Here is a 20,376-nt window from a genome sequence, read left to right on the forward strand (position 1 = left end):
TGCCATTTCATCGAAAAAACAACGGTTTGGTGTGGTTTGTGGGCCGATGGAATCATCGGTCCATATTTCTTCAAAAATTATGCCATCCAGAACATACCCGTAAATGGCGACCGTTATCGCGCCATAATAACTGAATATTTGGTGCCCGAAATTGATGCTAATGATCTCGGCGACATTCAGTGTCATTCACCACTTAACAGTCGAAATGCTTGAATGAGTCATCGTAAATTGGACTCAACGTATGGACTATCTAAAATGTAGCAACGACCAACATTTGAAAGAGATAATCTTCAAAAAATAAATGCCAAAGAATGTTCTTTCGAATGGTAATAAACGTTCTCCATTAAATTTGAAGTTTCTGTGTTTTTTTCTTTAAAAACGAATTTTGAATATAGTTGCTATTAGAAATTCAGCTGTGAAGGGTATTATAACTGCGGTGTAAAAGTTTGTTTTCGTATTTATTATATTTTCATAGTGGATTAAGTATAAGATTAAGAATATACTTAACACTTTTTTTCTATACCATATACCTACAACCCCCATCTCTCAAACTTTATCTCTATAAATTATTCTCTTCGATAACTACAATTTGGTTCAGCGATCTTATTTCCACTAGAAACAATTATTTGCTAATATGAAACAAGCATAGGCAGGCAGCAATAGTTAGTAGAATTCAATTAAAAAAATAATAATTTCTACAGGGAAATTTAAAAAAACTTTTTTCTGACTCCTATGTAAATTGATCACTACTCAAGCGAGCTTTGCAAATTTTCCTACAGGGTCCACCAGTTATCATATGGCATTGTACTACGCAATGGTGAATAATTGTTTTAATAGATACTAATTGGAAAGTGTGTAAAGTAATATTCACACCATTAAAATATTTGTTTGCATGAACGATAGATTTGTATACTGCAGTACATACATATGTACATACATAATCAATAGGAAAGTGGCGATTATAGTATAGTAGATTCTTCGCTCAAGCGCTTTACTAGCAGGTTAATTGACATTAATGAAGCTAAACAATTTCTAATGCGTTGGCGTTAAAAATATTGCATTACCTATTTGTCATTGTTATTGCTATTTTTCCAATGAATGCATAAAAACATTAAGATAACAAACAGAAATAGGCAAATGCACTTAAATGTGAGAAAATACAGTAGATACTTGATAAGTGGGAAATTTGGAATAAGAAAGTTTAAAATAAAAATTTCAATAAAAATAATAGATATATATATCTATAAATAAAAGAGATATAATTATTTTTTTCTTTGAAAATTGGAAACAAATAAACTTTTTTCAAATGATTTTTGGGAAACATTTTTTTAAAAATTTGAGGATATAAAATTTTATATACATACATAAAAAAATATATTTTTTTTTTATTTGAAAAATATAGTACGAAATTAAATCTTTCAAAAAAAAACTTGTTTACAAATATTAAATATTTCCTTTTTATAAATGTAAAAATTTTTTTTTTGAAGAGTGGAAAACATTTAAACGTTTTATTTTAAATGATTTTGAGGAAAAACTAATTTTGAAAAATTTAAAAAACTTTTAAATTTTGAAAAAAGGTAGTTTTGAAAATTTGAAGATAGAAAATTGTGTATGCATAAAAAAGATTTTTTTTTATTTGAAAAATATAGTACGAAATTAGATCTTTTGAAGAAAATATATTATGTATGTAAGTACATACATATGTACATTTCTATTGAAAAAAAAACTTTTTTACAAATATTAAATATTTGCTTTTTATAAATGAGCAAACAGTGTAAAAAAATGATTGATATAATTTTTTTTTTGAAAAGTGGAAATAGGGAAAAAATAATAAAAAAATATATTTGAAAATTTAAAATTGTTTCTGAAAATTCGAAAATATATTTTATTTACAAAAAATTAATAATTTGTTTGAAACATTAAAATTGTATTTCCAACTAATATAATTTTTAAAATATTTTACTTACAGTATCGGACAAAACATTTGCAACTAGAGCAAAGTTTTGGATTATTTTATCTTACAATGCCTTTTTTCCTTCGAATTGCTTTTTGTTTCCTGTTTTTAAATTTACAGCATTGAAGTTACATATTTTGCAATGTTTATCGCGATCTTTTTTTTTTTTGGCAGTTATATTTGAAAACAATTTCAAATATATGCCAATCCGCCGCAACAAAACAATTGAAACTCTTTTTTGTTCGTTTCTTTTCTCCTTTGTTCGTTTCTTTTTTTAACGGTATTGAGTTTGAATTAATTAGAACATTTACTGAGCATAGTTTCTGCTCTGAATTTTTGCGAAAACACATTTTTATTTTCAATTTTTTTTACAAAAAGAGTAATGGCTCTAAATAAAATCGGTGAAGCACTCCGAGCACGTTTTAGTGATGATTATAATAACGGAACTTCTCAAAAAGAAATTTCCATAAAGTCGCTCATCGCCTAAATAACGCTGATTTACACAGTAACCGACAGGCGAAGTGTGCGCTAAAAATTATCTGGAATGGCCAATAAGCCAGTGGAAAACTGTTCTTTTTAGTGATGAGTCCAAATTTGATTTGGTAGGAAGTGATGGGGTGAGTTTCGTTCGACGCCCACAAAACAAGCGTCTTACAAATTTCTATTGTCTAAAAACAGTCAAACATAGTTGCTATGTTATGGTCTGGGGCTGCTTTTCTGCTTTTGGTTTGGCGCCGCTTCATCGTATTAATGGTAGCAGGGATCGGTACGTTTTCAGAGACATTATGGAAACCGTAATGTTGTCACATGCTGATTGGGAAATGCCACTTAAGTGGGTCTTCCACCAGGCCAACGACCCGAAGCATATGGCATAGGTGCTAAAATCGTGGTTAAAGCGGAATAAAGTGGATGTAATGGAGTGGCCTCCACAGTCCCCGGGCCTCAATCCCATAGAAAATTTATGAGAAATTGTAAAATAAAGAATTGATCGTAATGTGTCAAATATTGATCAGTTTTTTCAAAGGGCCCTGGAGGCATGGAGAAATATATCCAAGCCATAGTGGATAACCTTATAGCTTCAATACCGCTGTGATGCAAAGCAGTTATTGATAGTCATGAGTTTGCTCCAAAATACTAAGTTTTTCTTATATTTTATTAAAAATAGTGAGCCATTTTCTTTGAGTTGCAATTGTTTTGTCTTATTGAATATAATTAAATATAGATTTTATATCGTTTTTATACCCTGAACAGAGTATATTAAGTTTGTCACGAAGTTTGTAACATCCAGAAGGAAGCGTCGGAGACCTTATAAAGTATATATATAAATGATCAGTATGTCGAGCTGAGTCGATTTAGCCATTTCCGTCTGTATGTCCGTCTGTCTGTCTTTCCGTCTGTCTGTATATATACGTACTAGTCCTTCAGTTTTTAAGATATCGTTTTGAAATTTTGCAAACGTCATTTTCTCCTCAAGAAGCTGCTCATTTGTCGGAACTGCCGATATCGGACCACTATAACATATAGCTGCCATATAAACTGAACTATCGGAATCAAGTTCTTGTATGGAAAACTTTCACATTTGACAAGATATATTCACGAAATTTGGTATAGATTATTTTCTAAAGCAAAAATGTAATCTCCGAAGAAATGGTGCAGATCGGTTAACTATAGCATATAGCTGCCATACAAACCGAACGATCGTAATCAAGGGCTTGTATGGAAAACTTTCGCATTTGACGTGGTATCTTCACGAATTTGGCATGGACTGTGAACAATTTCTCGGAGATTGCCGTTGTCTTGCACATTAAACTAATTTCATGAATATATCTTGCCAAATAAAAACATTTTCCATACAAGGACTTGAGTTGGATAGGAAAGTTTGTTTGGCAGCTATATACTATAGTGGTCCTATATAGGTGGTTTCGACAAATGAGCAGCTTCTCAGAGAGTAAAGGGCGTGTACAAAATTCCATATCCGTATATCATAAACCGAGAGACCTGTTTAGTGTATACAGACAGAGAGACGGAAAAATAGACGAACAATGCTAAATTGACTCAGCTTGTTATCCTGATATGCAATAGGGACCGATCAAAATCAAGCCAAAGAGCTTTTTATATACCCATTCATGTTCTAAAAAATGCACCTGTAGAGGGTATTATAGCTTGGGTGCAGTCGAAGTTAGCGTTTTTTCTTGTTTTTTATTTAAATACATAACTTGCTTTTATTAAGTGCGCAGAGTCGTCTACTTATTTACATTATGCAGTTTTTGCGCCGACGATAAACAGCTTAATTGAAATGTATTTATTTGGCGTTGAACTTGAGACCTACGCTATTACAACACCCACTTAAGCTACCACACAACTAACCCTACCATATCGAGTCAACTAACCAATAATCAACAACAATGATCTGTAGTATGATTAACTCGTTGAATGTGAATATTAATGAAACAACAGTACACATATTTTCAATATATATATAGTATACATATATATGTATATATAGCATATACATATATAGTATATATAGAAGAGAAATTGTAATATTTGCATTCAAACATTCTCCGCTACGAGGCGCAGTTGAATGAAAATTAAAATAGTTGTCGAGTAATACTAATTGCTCGACATTTATCAAAATGGTTGTATGAGTTTAATGAAAAACTACATTGAACCGGTTTAATTATTATGCGTTTTGTTGTAATTGCTGTAAAATAATTAAAATGAGAATCTTACAGTATTAGAAATGATGCTCTCATGATCAGAGAAATATCGACAAGGCGTTAAAAGAGCTGTGGAGTAAGGGATTTAAAGACCATCTTAGCTGCAATTAATATTCATTTGACTTTCACAACTATTTAGCCCAACTTCATATGGCATATTTACAGTTTGACATTAACCCACTTTAATGCCACATTATTAAAACAGCTGACAGTTTTGAATGTCAAACTTTTTCCGACATTTTGCTAAATGAGAACTATTTCAATAGAGGCTAGATATTAATCAAAAGTAATTTCATTCGTACATCTGGCGCCCCATGCTATAAGTGCATGCAAGTAATAATTTTCTGTGAAATTGCCATTGACACCAAGTGCAGTTATTAATAAAATGTAAACAATGCAACTCATTGACTTTTGCAGCATTTGGTCGTCTGGCATGTCATGTAATCAATTAAATGATTTAGTCTACATTATTTCCATGTAATTGAAGGAGCTTCATTAATTTAAATACATAAAAAAATGCGGAAATAAGAAATGTAACTAACGGTAAAATGCAACACATTTTTAAATGATGAAAGGAAAAACAGGAAATTCTGTTTAAAACTTAAATGGAAAATATCTTGTTACATTTATATACATTATTTATTTCAGAGATGACCGTATTATTTGTCATTATAATGTAAAGAATTTTATAGCACAAAGGATGCAGTTCTAGAACTTTAACCCTTGACCATTTTAAGAAAGACTTTTTAATCTAAATTTCGCGCGAAAAACCATTCGTTGAAATATTTTTTTTCTTGGTTGGAATGACTGTCAGTGACATCTGTGCCAAATGTCACCTCAAAATAATCAATTGTGTTTAGTATACGTTTGTCTTTCTGAAGTACATATTAAAGTCTATTCGACAATTTTTACGATGAGTGGAATTGTTCAACAAAGAAGTTCCATTAAATTTAGTGTGCGTAATCAAATTTCTGGTGCCGAACCATTTAGAACGTTGGAAAAAGCCTTCGATGATAATTGTTTGTCGCGAACAAGTCGTTTTTGATTGGTATAAATTATTCAAAGAGGGTCGAGAACGCGTTGACAACGAACCACGTCCAGCACGGCCATCAACAACAACTGATGATCAACATATCAATAAAATAAAGGCATTGATACTTGAGAATCTACGATTAACAGTCAAAGAGCTTACCAACGATGCCAGGAATATCGGAAGTATCAGTGAAAACCATTTCGAAAAGACAATTGGGCATAAGAAACGTAAAAGCACAATTGTTTCCAAAATCACTAATTAACGTTAACGTTTAGGAACCAATGCTTTCCGACAACCAGGATGTCATAAGACGTATTAGCGATGAGTCTTGGATCTATGCTTACTACCTCCAGACAGTCGATCAATCGGCCGAATATCATGGCGAAGGTGAGCCGAGGCCGAAAAAACCACGTCAAAGTCGCTCAAAAATCAATGTTATGTTCACAGTTTTGTTCGATTATCGAGGTGTGGTGCACTCCGAATTCCTTTCCACGGGCCAAACTGTCAACAAGGAATACTATTTGAGTGTTATACGGCGTTAACGCAAAGCTATTAGTAAAAAGATACGTTTATTTTTTCAAAGTTTCCGTTTTAACGAAATAATTTTTAGAATGGTTATCTGAAGATATAACCTTACAAAAGCTTTACTTATGAATCACTAGTAATTAGGCAATGTGCCACTCCTCCATCAGTAGTCAATGGAATTTTAATATTTTCATAAAAATTTCTGGAATTTCATGTGCAATCAAACAACTTTTATGACATTTAATCAAGTGAATTCATTTACAAAGTGTTTTTAATAATGTATTATTACAGCATTACATTTAAACATTTGCATATTCAGCAAAGGTGATATGAATTTTAATTGTCAATAAAAACTGTTCGCATATTAAGGAGACAATAATGACATTGTTAGCAATTGCATGAATTAGTACACCCTGAACGGGATGTATTAAGTTTGTCATGAAGGTTGTAACACCCAGACGGAAACGACGGAGACCCTATAAGGTGTATACTATATAAATGATCAGCGTGATGAGAAATATCGATTTTGAGCAATTGGCTTGAAATTTTGTGCACGTTCTTTTCTTCAAAAAAAAAAATGCTAGTTAGTCGGAAACGCCGATATCGAACCACTACAGCATGTAGCTGTCATACAAACTGAACGATCAGAATTAAGTCCTTAAATGGAAAACTGTTTCATTTGACAAGAAAACTTTTTACGAGATTCAACATGGCTTATCCAAAGCAGCAGTTCAAACTGTGAAGAAACTGACCATTAAAAGTCAAGCTCGCATTTGTATTTGTTAAGGTCTTATAGATTGGGAGCCTCCGAAGTGAGAATTTTTATTATTTTTTATATTTATTTTTTTAATCCTTACTAGAACAGCTTATCAAGAATTCAAAAGCTAGCTAATTGCTCTGAGTTACTTTCAACAGAACTTTTCTCAATGAGAGATTTAATGACGTCAAAAATCAGCAAATTTTCACACAGAAAAAATTTCAAACAGATGTAAGTACCTGAATAGCTGATGATGTGTACAATTTTTTTAGCATGCATACTTATTCACAGCCTATTTATTTGTAGGTAGAAATGTAGGTGATATTACAAATTACATAAGTGCCTGTGAATGAGGTGAATAATATGGTAGTTGCTTAGTAATACAGCACAGTGTGTGAAACTGACCTCAGTTTGGAATTTGGAGCGGATTAGGGTAAAAACGGAAGTGACATCGCACAAACGCACACACAAATAAGTGATGCCTCAGCGTCATTCAAATACAACTTTAATCACGGATTTAAATATGTAGGTGATGATGAGCATCTAATTGACATCCTGTGTGTTGAATAGGATGGTGAAATGCCTATGTGAAAACCTGTATGCGTATATATGTACATATATGCTATTATATATCTGTATATATAACATACGTATGTACGTATGTATAAGAATATAATAGCATATGAATATTTGGCCGAACTTGTTCCACAATTTTTGAGATATCGATCAGAAATTTTGCACATGCCATTTTCTCCCTAAGCAGCTGCTCCGTTGTCGGAACGACCGATATCGGACTACTATAGCATATAGCTGTCATATATACTAACCGTTCAATATCAAGTTCTTGTATGGAAAAGTTTTTTATTTGAAAAGGTATCTTCAACAAATTTGGCATGTATTATTTTTCAAGTTAAGACTACAATCTCCGAAAAAAATTGTTTGGATCCGACAACTTTAGCATATAGCTGCCATACAAATTGACCTATCAATTAAAGTTTTTATATCGAAAACTTTTTTATTTGACGCGATATCTTCACGAAATTTGGCATTACCTATTATTCAAGGTAACACTACAATCTCAGAAGAAATAGTTCAGATCGGATAACTATAGCATATAGCTGTCATACAAACTGACTGTTCAAAATCAAGCTCTTATATGGAAAACTTTTTTATTTGACGCGATATCTTCAAGAAATTTGACATTAATTATTATTCAAGTTGACGCTACAATTTCAGAAGAAAAAGTTCAGATCGGACCACAATATACTATAGCTGCCATAATATTGAGTGGACAAAATTAAGATAAAAACCTCTTTATACCCTTTTATGCTATAAGAAATGCATCTGTGAAAGTTATTATTGCTTTGGTGCAGCCAAAGTCGGTTAGATTTTGAGGTGGAAGATTAATGTTAGGAAAATAATGTATTTTAGTAAACATTTTTATATAATTTTTTATTGCTAAAACACATATTATTATTTATTTGCTACGCTTTGTTTACTACTTTTTATTTACTACTACATTTATTTACTGCAGCTCTTCATTATTTGTTATTGTTTTTTTAATATTTTTTGTTTTCATTTAAAAACCTTAGGCTTGACATTTAACTGTCACATAAGGGTAGCGCTTATCTTCTTCTATTAATTTGCACACCCATTTACGTTAAACTGTAAATATTCATACTGTATGCAGACTCACTTGCTTACGTCCCTTATGCATATAAATGCATATATGTGAATATTTGCTAGTGAGTAGTCACTATTTGTTAATAAAATATTTGCAAGATAAGCGCAGCGTTTGCAAGCGAAGCAATCTTATTGTGTTACATAAGAATTTCAACGCAAATAAATAATAAATAATTTTTTCATAAATTATGCGTTTATTATTTATATTTTGTTTGACAAAAGTAACTATATATGCATGTGTTTTGTCAGTTTGTTTGAATAAATTATTTGCGCCTTAATGCCTTACACATTACGTATACGCCTAGTTGTACGTGGGGTAAGCTTGCAGCTTTAACTACTTATTTATTCCAATGCTATTCATTTGGAATATAATAAAATGACATAAAAGACACATATACATATATATTGTTTGGTTATCTAGTTTCCGTACAGAAAAACTATGGTGAACGAGGTGGACTTCAAAAATGTGGTATGGACTCAAAAGCTGCTCAAATAGTACATTATAACTGAAAAAATTCTAATTTTATGTTTATGTACTATGTATACACACTTAATACATATTTTGTGTCACTATGTATAATATTCTGTCAATATAATTTAAATTAATATTAATATGTAAATATTAGGGTGAGTCAAAAAACAATTTTTTTCGTTTGGTACTCTATAAAATAGGTTTTCAGACAGTTGGACGAAAATTTCTTCAACTATGAGCTCTTAATTGTAACGAGAAAGTTCTCATCTTTAATATTAATATATAAATATTAGGGTGGGTCAAAAAATGTGTTTTTTTTTGTTCGCTTGGTACTCCGAAAATAGATTTTTAGACTTCTCTACGAAAATTTCTTCAACTATGGGCTCTTAATTATAACAAAAATGTACTCCGACTTACAGTTTTCTATTTTTTCTTTATTATGAGATAGAAAAATTTATATCTCGCTTCCAACTGCTTGAAAAAAGGTCATATTTTTAGAAACTTACTTGGAGGTGTCTAAGCACCTATTTTTCAGAGTATCGAACGAAAACAAAAATTTTTTTGACCTACACTAATAGAAATATTTACAGAAATATTACTTGTAGACACTTTCTTAGAGGTGTCTAAGAACCTATTTTTCAAAATATTGGACGAAGACAAAATTTTCGACCTACCCTAATAAATATATTTACAGAAATATTACTTGTAGACATTTACTTGGAGGCGTCTAAGAATCTAGTTTTCAAAATATCAAAAAAAAATATTTTTTTTGACCCACCCTAATAAACATATTTACCGAAATATTACTTGTAGACAATTACATGGAGGTGTCTAAGAATCTAGTTTTCAAAATATCAAAAAAAAAAAATTTTTTTGACCCACCCTAATAAACATATTTACCGAAATATTACTTGTAGACACTTACTTGGAAGTGTCTAGGAATCTATTTTTCAAAGTATCGAACGGCAAAAAATATTTTTTCTGATCCACCCTAATAAAAATAATTACAAAAACCTTAGCAACGATTTCTACATATGTATGCAAAACCAAAAAAATATTTGACATTAACTCGCCTGTCTGGCTGTCTGTCACTATATATTAAATATCTACTGAGAAATTCACTTTTATTTGTTCAAAATGTAAATTGTTTGTTGTTACAACGAAAGCCAACTACACACCTACCCAAAACACACACACTCATCTGTACATACGAGTATGTGTGATTATATGCAAACTTGTGCATATTTTTCGCAATAAAAAGTATTAAATGCTAAAAGTAAAATATTTTGCAATCAAAAATAAAAGTAGCAGCAAAATTAATTTCAAGCAAATGCAGCCGTAAAATGACTGACATGTTTGAAATTTCCGTATAAAAATCATGTTGTTTATTTTTTCACATATTCTGGCATGTGTTACTTATATTTATAAATACGCATGTAAATTAATGCATTTAGTGTAGGCTGATAACGCTGTAAAGTATACAGATCTAGTCTATATAAATTTATCTGTGATAATGTGAAAAACTTCCACTCAATTTCAAGGTGTTATAAATATGCAATTTACATACATATATGTACATACATATGTACATATATTTATATACTTAGCTGTATATGTATGTATATAAGGGAAATATGTATGACTAACAAAATCACAAATTTTAATCAAATTTATTAATATTATGTAGTATTTATTGGATGGCAAACTACTTATTGACATCACATCACCACATCCCTTATAAATATCATCACATCACATACCGTTGCTAATCATACGTTATTGCTTTATTAGATCATATCATATTATTGTATCAAAAATGTTAAATCATTCGTATAATGTCATAAAAGATGGACCATACCATAGTATATATTGGGTAGTCGAAAAAGTTTTTTCGTATTCTGTCAAAAGATGTCGTTACAGTCGCATATCTCCAGTGCTACCAACCACATTGAGTCATACCATAAAGTGTTGGAAAGATGAGAAATATGAAGCTATTTCTTTAAATTTCAAAATTTAGTCATATTTTAAGGACTAAAAGTGCTATTGCTGTAAAGAGAATCATACTTTTTCTCTGAGTTTAGTAAATCTCAAATACTTAACTTTATAAATATTAAAATGGTGTTCTATAAAAAATAGCGTTAACTAATTAAATTTTAATATAAAATTATTGTTTCTCATGTGAGAAAAACTAAAACACAATTTTTTTTTTGTGATGATTTGATTTTCGACAAACAATCATATCTGCGAATTGAATTTTGTTTGATTTTGAAATTTATTTCAACAGAAATTGAATTTTTATTTCTTGAATTGAAATTCATTTCATCGAATGTAATCCAAAAAGGTCTCCGTTAGAAGAGTCGAGTTAAATATAAGGTTATATATATATGTGACCTGGTCTACGAAAAGGGGGCTAACGTGCGAAAACTAGTTTTCTGGGAAAAGCTGTTAAAAATAATCGTCAGTTTCTCGTTATCTCATTAATTGTTCTCCTTTTTTTTTTGACACCTAAGCCCCCTTTCGTAGACCAGGTCACATATATGTAAATGATCAAGATGACGAGACGAGTTGAAATTCGGGTGATTGTCTGTCTGTTCGTCCGTCCGTGCAAGCTTTAACTTGAGCAAAATTTAAGATATTTAATAAAATTTGGTACACATGTTCTTTGGCAAAAAAGTAAGTGTATAAAATCGCAGAAGCAATGAACACCAATAGATTAAAACTTTTTTAAAAGGGGAGTGGCAATGCCCTCTTATAGGTTTAATGTACAAATCTCTCAAATCGTTCAAATTAGAATAACCGAAGTTGCTCAAGATAAATCCTATAACAACCCCTACCGACGATGTGGAAATAATGAAATCGGACTATAACCCCGCTCACTCTCCATATAACGGTACTGTTAAAAACTACTAAAAGAGGGATAAATCAAAAACTATTTAAAGTCCTGGATGACATTGAACAGCTTTTAAAGAGCCGGGGTCGAAATGTGACAATGGACGTGGCAAACCCCTCTTTTAGGTGAAATCACTTATAGAGACCTGCTCGACCGATTTGAAATTTTTAATTCGGCACATGACAGTATACAATTTCAGAGTTTCCGAACAGCTGACTTTACTCTATATATTTGGCAATTTTATGTGAGATACCTTAATGAAACCCTGTGAACATTTTAATAGTATGTGGCATGTTAATAGTATTTAGGTTGACAAAAATGGATAAAAACGAGTTATTACTACCCCGAATTCCCATATACTACTTATAATCATGTTCATTATTTCATCATGTTTTATGCCGAATATTTCGGTCAGTGAGTATTATTATATACATACATATATAAAAATACTTCAAAATTTATTATCGAGTGTACCTCCAGCTTTTTACAGTTCAAGTTGGACAAAATGTGTGAAATTTTAGTGAAAGTCAATGGAAAGTTTTTTTTTTTATTATGTGGTTTATGTATACTAAATTTAACCTCTTTCACCTAGTTAACATCACATATTACACATATCTGATTGGAAGATATCTTTATAATCATATTGGCTGACGCGAACTAAAATATAACAATAAAACTAAGTCTAAGTTAATGGCCTTAAATAAGTCACTAATATTCTAAATTTGATTTTAATTTACTCACAATTTCTTTGAATAATGAATGTTGAATTCTTTCGCAACATTTTTTACCAGCGCCTGAAATATTTGATTCACGCAAGTTGCAAGAGTATAAAATGTTCGGATACACCCGAACTTAATCCTTCCTTACTAGTTATATATAAGATATATAGCATTCGCAGAAATATCGTTAAATCATTCATGAACTAATTAATATGATTAATTATACTTGTATGTAATCAATTATTCTTGCTTACTATATATGCTAAGAATATCGTACAAAATTATTATTTCTACAGAAATCACATCAATTTCAATAGTGATTCTTGCATAGCCAGCATTTTCTAGAAATGTGAAAAAAAATTTCGGGATTAGCTAGTAAGGGTATCCAATAAATGCATATTAAAACAGGAAGGTTAAATGGTGGAATGGCTGTTTATTTATACTCTAATTCGATATTTTATAACCTTACTTTTATAACTTTATTTTCTCAACCACTTTTACGAAGTTCTACTTGTTTGCATTTTTTTTTTGTTTTTTTTTAAACTAATTGAATTAAGATACCGAAATCACGGGATTGAGCAAATTGCACAACACTACATTTTTTATCATTTAAAACCACCGGTAGCAATAACAAATAATGTAAATCGTTACCAAATTAATAATTTTAAAAATTATACTTCCAGGAAATTATAAAATCGTATTCAATAAATTCGATTTACTTAAAGATTTATATACAGGAATCATATTAACAAAATTTTTTGGTAAATGAAAACTTTCCATAGTTTTTCTTGCTGATATTTACACTGCGCTTTAATATAATTTACAAGTGTTCATATATTTTGTTGTTCTTCTAGTTGAAACATATTTTATTGTAGGCACGTGCGTATATTTGTTGTTACATACAATAAGTGGATATGTAAATTTTCATTTCAGTATGTAGGTTTGTTTGTATATATATATATATATATATATATACATACGTATGAATATGCACAACTCTTTGCCAATGGCACTCCCTCCCACGTGCTTTTGCTTGTTTGTTGCAATCGGCGTTTTCCGCATGCAAATACAAAAACTATTTACATACAAATGTATTGTAAGCATGTGTATGTATGCACATACATACATATATGCTATTTATACACGCACGACAATTTTAAATGCTAAATTAGATTTTTCCATTCAACTGACTTTGAAAAAAGCATTCATAAAATGAAAACTTAAATAAACTATTTCGCTTTTTTTTAAGTTTTATTTGCTTTTTTCTTTATTTATTTTTGTTGATTGTTTACATGCATACTATACGTGTGTAAGTACGCTCGAGAAGAGACAAAGTACTACACAAGTGCTGACAAACAGGGTACTTCAACAAGTGGTAAACAATTAAATACATTTTATTATTATATAGTAAATAGAAAGTAATTTAATGAATAAAAATATAAATAAATAATTTATTTGGAATTAAAAGAAAATAATTAAATAATTAACCAAATAATTTATTAAGACAAAGCAAAATAATTTTCAAAATTAAATTAAAGTAGATAAAATAAAAAAATAAAATAAAATGATATGAAAAAATACTGTAAAAATATATAATAAATTAAATTAAACCAAATTAACATAATTAAATTAAATTTAAATTAAAATTAAATAGAATATTAAAATTAATACCAAAATTAAAAAAAAGTAATATTTAAATAAAAAAATTAAAATTAAAATTAATACCAATGTTAAAATAAAAATTAATACTTAAATAAAAAAAAATTAAATGAAAATTAAAACTAAAATTAAAATTGAAAATAAAATTTGAATTTAAATTAGAACAAAAATTAAATTAAAATAATAATTAAAATTATAATTAAAACTAAAATTAAAGTTAAAATAAATTAAATGAAATAAATGGCATGCAATAAAATTACACTAAATTAATATATAAAGCAAAATAAAATTCAAAAATGAATTAAATGAAAATAATTTAAATTGGAAAAAAATATATGTATATACATATATCTATATGTATAATAATAAAAAATAAAATAAAGTGTTAAAATTAAAACTAAAATTAAAATTAAACTAAATCAAATTAAATTAAATTTAAAATGAAAATTAAATTAATTAATAAAAAATTAATTAAAACAAAATAACATAATAACATGCATGTATGTATAATATTAATAATAAAAAATAAATAAAAAAAAATTAAATAAAACTCAATAAAATCAAAACAACTAAAATTAACTTATTTGTAAAAGTAAAAAAAAAAAATTAACTATAATAACAAATATTGAAATCAAAGAAATTAAATATAAATGAATACAAAAATATAAAACAAAAAAATATTATTGAATTATATAAAATAATTAAAATAACTATTATAAAAAAAAATAAATATAATTTAATATAATAAAATATGATAAAAAAAACTTGAGATTCACTGGATTTTACTCCTTCTGAGCACAAAGATGTACCGTACCGTTAATAGAAAAACAAGTTTTCTCTATTTTATTAAGTTAACTCACGTATTGGTCGATATTTGTATGTATGTGGTATAAAGTCACACGGAAACTCGAAAAACTTTATAATATTTATATGGGGGCTAAGTGAAGTATTGACCCGCTTCAACCCACTTTTAACATATAGACATACTGATTCTCTCCAGATTTCAAATATATATCACACATTGACAGATATTTGGTATAAAGTCAACTATAGATAGGGGCTTGAATAGTCTTGGTTCGATTTAGTAAATAAGGTGCCACACGACAAAGCCACTATTCGTGCAAAAGTTTTATTCAAATATTTTAATTGATTCTTAATTTGTATACTGGAAAGGGGAAAAATAACATGGTGTTGTATGGGAAGTACTATAGGCGTGATTTTAGCCCGATTCCGCTCAATTTTACACTGTATTATAGGAGTGTCAAAGCAATATTATGCGCTGAATTTGGTTCAAATCGGTCGAGCAGGTCTCGAGATATGAGATTTTATCTAAAAATAAGCTTGAATACCAATCTTCATCAATTCTCACTTAAGTTACAGCTTGCACGGACGGACGGACATACAGACAGTCACCCGGATTTCAACTTTTCTCGTTATCTTGCTCATTTATATATGTATATATAACCTTATCTACATATGTATATCGATTACTTTTAGGTGATACAGACAACATAGGTGAAGAAAACTTTTATACTCTGTAGCCACATGTTGAAAGAGTATAAAAATAACTCAAAATTATAAATTCATGGCTAAATTGGCGCAGTTCGTCACGCTGATCATTTATACATAAATAATATTGTACTTTATAGGGTCTGCTAAGAATCCGTCTGGGAGTTACAAACGTCGTGATAAACTTAATATACCTATTCAGGGTATACAAATATTGAATTTATATGTTATCTAGTAAGATGGTTGGTAAGGTTAGATGACTGATCAAAGATCGCACGTACATAGCTGGTAGTTAATTTGGCCAACATTTTTCACCGTTTCTGAATGATTATAATATCCTCGCATTAGAAACATCAATCCAGGCGACTTCAACCATAGATGAGATATATGTACATACATACGTATAAGTTTTTTCGAAGGTATTCCAAATTTCTGGTCTAAGAAAGAAATGAGTTTGCGCTGAAAAATAACTTTCCTTAGGGATTCCGAAAAATTCTATATAACTCTACATAACAATCAAACATTTTTTTAACATAACTGTCTGCGCTACAATTTTCTCACCTACTGTATGATATATTTAGTTTTCGTTACCAGCTACAATATAATTTGCCTGCAAAAGCAACACTGGTTTGTGCTCACTGAAATAAATTAAACTAAATTGATATTCGTATTACCAAAACTCGCTGTTTAAGCACCCTTTATATATATAAGCACGACAAATATATCAATGTCAACACTCCAACACGCTACTGCCGCAAACTACTAAGTAAACAAACACTTGATCTTTACGCTCGCGCTTATTCTTCTAAATTAAGTTCTCCGTTTTTCTCAATTAATTCACTTATTCTATTTGTAACAAGTGATTTTCGTACGCCGAAAGCTATAATAGCAACTAAAACTAGTAGCGCACAACGTCTTCAAGCTGAATGATGCCCTTGACTTACATTATCTTTCAATTTCATAAGAGAGTTATGATAGGCAAGTAAACATTTCACTATCAACAACATAGAACACATCACATCATAAGCTGAAATCACATCATACGCTTAGATCATATAAGCTCAGAACAGATTATAAGCTCAAATCACATCACACGCATACATCACAGAGCAGCACAGCTTCAGCAGGATGAGTAAATTTTGTGATCTAGTTAAAGTTCTGCTGAGTCAAAGAAAATCTCAACACTTAAAATTACTTTTAGTTATTAGGGGTTATATCCACTTATGGATTTCAAAAAATCGAACAAATTTATTTTTTGTTTTGTATAGTAACTATGTAGATTGGGACGAAAAAGCACCCGGAAATTGCGATTTTTTCAATGGATAAAAATATAGAACAAAGAGTTTGTCTCAAATTTTGTTCGTTTCGAGTGCGGAATCGTTACGGGGATTAAGTTTTTTCAAAACCACAAGCCTACGAGTGGTACAAAATCTTCAAAGACAATCGAGAGGTTGTTCTGGACGATCTTCGCCATCTTCAACTGATGAAAATGTTAAAAATAGTGAAGAATATGGTGCTTGAAAATCGTCAGCAGAGTATTAGAGAGATGGAAAGAGAGCTCGACATCCCTCGGGAGTCCGTTCGAATGGTTTTGGGTATGAAATGCATTCTTGCTCGACTCGTCCTGATAATGCTGAATTTTTTTTTTAAAGAGTAAGATTTTAAGTGAATTTAAAGCCAAAAAGGCAATGAATACCATCGATCAACCACCGTATTCTCCAAATTTGGCTCTGTGTGATTTTTTATTCTTGTTCCTCAAACTGAAATTGCCGCTCCATGGAATCTGTTTTCAGTCGATCGAAGCGATAAAACAAAATTCGCAGAAGGAGCAGAAGGCCATCCCAAAAAGTGCTCATGAAAAGTGTTTCGAGAGCAGGAAAAATCGTTGGCATAAATGCAATACATCTGGTGGGTATTACTCTGAGGACGGCAGAATAAATATTGATGAATAATTAAATACTATTGTGATCAAATTGAAAGGTGAATTTTGTCCATTTTATCTCATTCAAAGTAATACCTTCCCGCCGCAATACACTTATGCCAACGAATTTTCCAGTCATCATACCACTTGGAAAAATCCTCCGTCACGATGGCCATCAGAGCTTTCTTCGATTCAGCTTTTATATCCTCAATTGAGTTAAAACGGTGTTACGCGAAGGTAAATCAGGCGAATGCGGTGGTTTCGGCACGATATTAATTGAAAATGTGGCAATATTTTGACGTGAAATAGATGTCACCAACAGTACTATCAACTTAAAAAAAAAAATTTACCGATTCGAAAAACACGCGAAGTATAAATTAAAAATTCACCTTTCAATTTGATCACAATAGTATTTTGCTTTTTATTTACAAATTCCGTGTACTTTTTTGTCACAATGTATGTTTAGAAATGTTCACAGAAAATTTTAATTTCAACCGGCAGAAATTTTTATAGCTAGTTGTAAGATACGTTTTTTAACTCATTTTAATAGGCTTCCAAACCTTTTTCAAAAGTCGGTGAGGAAAATTGCTCAGAAACGGCTGGGTTGAACGACTTGAAATTCTCAAATGAACTTCTACGTTGTATTTGTCATAATAATATAAGGTCAATAAAACTTTGAAATAATTTTGATTTTGAAATCATTTTGAAAAGTAAAACTTTTCTTAAAAAAAACGACTTTTTTTGAGGTAGCCGCCTTTTTTCCAAAATATTTTTTTTTTACAATTTCGTTTTATTGATAATTTTTGAGTTCTTTTTTGTCACAATGTGTATTTGAAAATGTTCACCGAAAATTTTTAGTTTCAGCCGGCAGAAATTTGTATAGATTTTTGTAAGAATTTTTTAACTTATTATAATCGGCTTCCAAACCTTTTTCAAAAGTTGGTGAGGAAAATTGCTCAGAAATTGCTGGATTGTTCGATTTAAAATTTTTCCTATGATCTTCTACGGTATATTTGTCAGATATTGAACAAAAAAATAAAATTTTTAAATAATTTCGATTTTGAAATCAAAGTAAAAGTAAAACTTTTCTAAAATTTTTTTTTTTTTTTTGGAAAAGCCGCCATTTTGTCTAAAATAATTTTTTTACAATTTCGTTTTATTTACAATATCTGGGTACTTTTTTGTCAAAATATATATTTGAAAATATTCTAAGAAAATTTTAATTTGAGCCGGCGGAGCATTAATTGCTGTAAATCTACTTTAATTTTTTATTCATTAAATATTATATTATAAAATATGTAAATCCTCTTCAAACCAATAAAAATCACGAAAAACTGCGTTTCTTCCATCTTGCAAGTGGATATAACCCCCTAAAAACTTTTGCTAGTTAACAGAAAAAATTTATAAATTTTCAAATGAATCACCGTTACATTTTCTTAATTAAGTAGTCAATATTCAAAAGCACATACCGTTAAATTGGCGCGTGTCTTTGTTGTTAAACAAATATTTCGGTTATAATTAATCGATTAATTGCGGTAATCGTTGTAGTTTAGCTCGAGACGCACGTTTCGAATTTTTAATTGCAGCAAAAAAGCTATAAAACCGAAAAGCACGTATGTTGCGCGCGACTTGAAAACCAAAAGTTTTTCAAAAAAGAAAATGCCAAAAAATTATAAATTTATTTAATATATTTTAATATAAATATGTATATATTTTTTGATTTATTTAATAATTTATTGTCAACGTAATCGGCCAGTACTTTTCTGCTAGAACGTAATTATTTATTTTAATTGCACATAGAGTACTTAAACACATATATACACACACACATATGTATGCATGTGTATAATGTATGTATGTATATATATAAAATTTGTCAAAGCAGGAGCGTCACACCGATTTTCTATTAATTATTATATTTATAGCAACATCGCTTGCGTTGGGAGCGTTCAAGCGAAGCGTACAACTTATTTCTTACGCGTTTGCAAAGGTACTGAATTTGACAAAATTCAAATTCTACCAATAAAGCCCGCGAAAAAGTCGAGCAACAGCGAAATCTCTCCCATGCACATGCAGTTACACATGTAAGAGTATATAAAATGTACATATGTATGTGTGTGTGAACGACACTCAGCGACCACTCAGCCACGACTAACGCACTGACTGACTGACTGACTGATTGACTGCGGTACTGACTAGCTGACAACCTCACTGTCTCACCCACCGACTGTCTCACCAACTGCCCGACCGGCTAGCTACCCACCAACTCATTAAGCCAACAGCGTCTGTGTGCTCGCGCTGCTCGGGCAGCCCTCTTGTGCCCTTAGCTGCTGCTATGTTTACATGCCGCACAGTCTGCCGGCGTACACACTTCATATGTATCCGCATGGGTAGCTATGTAGCTGTGTAGGTGTGCGCTTCCGCCCTCCCACCGGCGGCGCATATACGGCCAACCACTTGCTGATACTCGGCCAGCTATCGTGCAATTGAGTTCTCAATCATCGGAAGCATCAAAATTGTACTATTATAGTATG

The 20,376-nt window shown here is 30.4% G+C and overlaps 1 protein-coding gene across 1 annotated transcript in view; it reads right to left on the reverse strand.

Annotated features, from left to right (window-relative positions):
- The window catches only part of LOC126754239 (excitatory amino acid transporter 1), a 39,725-nt gene extending 19,901 nt beyond the window's left edge, over positions 1–19,824 (reverse strand). The window contains exon 1 of the mRNA XM_050466231.1: positions 19,312–19,824. The gene's annotated coding sequence lies outside the window, so the exon portion shown is untranslated. The remainder of the gene's footprint in view (positions 1–19,311) is intronic.
- Positions 19,825–20,376: the final 552 nt, after the last annotated feature.

The sequence above is a fragment of the Bactrocera neohumeralis genome, chromosome 3 (genome assembly GCF_024586455.1).
Source record: "Bactrocera neohumeralis isolate Rockhampton chromosome 3, APGP_CSIRO_Bneo_wtdbg2-racon-allhic-juicebox.fasta_v2, whole genome shotgun sequence".
Taxonomy (NCBI): domain Eukaryota; kingdom Metazoa; phylum Arthropoda; class Insecta; order Diptera; family Tephritidae; genus Bactrocera; species Bactrocera neohumeralis.